Source organism: Candoia aspera, chromosome 7 (assembly GCF_035149785.1).
Source record: "Candoia aspera isolate rCanAsp1 chromosome 7, rCanAsp1.hap2, whole genome shotgun sequence".
In the NCBI taxonomy this organism is placed as follows: domain Eukaryota; kingdom Metazoa; phylum Chordata; class Lepidosauria; order Squamata; family Boidae; genus Candoia; species Candoia aspera.
The window spans coordinates 11305692-11307204 of NC_086159.1; positions in this window are offsets into that span (position 1 = coordinate 11305692).

Genomic DNA, 1513 nt, shown 5'->3' on the forward strand with positions numbered 1-1513 from the left:
GTCCATTCAGGAAATCATTAACTTTCCTAGCTTTCTAAAATAAATGAAACATCTCTTCCCCCCAACATTTGTTTTTTGTTTTTTTTGTTTTTAAAAACAGACATTGTAGGAAAATATGTTCTGAATGTAATCTAGGCGCACGGGTGTCCTTGCTTTGAAAACACCACTGGATTTGTTTGACTAAGGAAAAATGTTCATTGTTTCTTTTGATTTCTGTTTTTGTTTCACCCAAGTCTCTTCCAAAGGAAAAAAGTATCCACCTAATTGATGGAAAAATAATAGAATAAGCGAACAGAATGTTCCTTTGTATCCAAATATCCTATCCCAGAAGAATCCTCTACTGAGTTCTAGAAAGATAGGGATAGGTGATTTCCAAGAAGAGTGTTTTTCCTTGTAAATTATTATTCTACAAAATAATCTGTTTTGTTAATTGGACTTTTTTAAAATTTATTTTTTCTATCCCGCCTTTATTATTTTTATAAATAACTCAAGGCAGTGAACACTCCTTCCTCCTCCTGTTTTCCCCACAACAACAACCCTGTGAGGTGAGCCAGGCTGAGAGAGAGGGACTGGCCCAAGGTCACCTAGCCCGCTTTTGTGCGTAAGGCGGGACTAGAACTCTCATACCACACCTGATTGGCTCTTGGGCTGAGAGAAAGGGACTGGCCCAAGGTCACCCAGCTGGCTTTCATGCCTAAGGCAGGACTAGAACTCTCATACCACACCTGATTGGCTCTTGGGCTGAGAGAGAGGGACTGGCCCAAGGTCACCTAGCCTGCTTTTGTGCCTAAGGCGGGACTAGAACTCTCATACCACACCTGATTGGCTCTTGGGCTGAGAGAGAGGGACTGGCCCAAGGTCACCCAGCCGGCTTTCATGCCCAAGGCAGGACTAGAACTCACAGTCTCCTGGATTCTAGCCCTGCCTTAACCACTAAACCAAACTGGCTCTCTGTCAAATGCCATTTGAAAATGACCCATGATAAGTCTTTACTTCTGCTGATTCAGAAATGCAGAGAACAAAGAGGTGAAAGGAAATGCAGACCTGACAGAGGTGCTACTGTTCAAGAAGGACTGGACTTAGGGGGTGGTTTTCAGCTATTTCGGTACTCCCCATAAAAGAGCAGGGTCGTATTCTGACTTTGTAGCTCCTTGATCATCAGCTACCAAACTGACTTAACAAACTGAATGCTTAAACAACGGAATGCTTAAAACTCCTTAACATTGCTTTGCTACTGCCTTTTATTGGGATGTTTGTTCCCAATGTAGCCTGCAGCCCAAGGATCTCCAGATGTTCTCCCATCCAAGCACTAGCTCTTTCAAGATCAGATAGTGCCACAATTCCACGTAAAACAAATTGCAGTTTTAGTCTTCCTATCCTGTTTAACTTTCTGATAGCCAGGCAAGGCACTCTTTCTAAAGCTATTTGGGGGAAATCATGCTCTGGACTGGACAATGATATTATGCAATGGGCAGGGACAGAATCAGCAATGTTAAGTAGCTTGTTTTGTTCA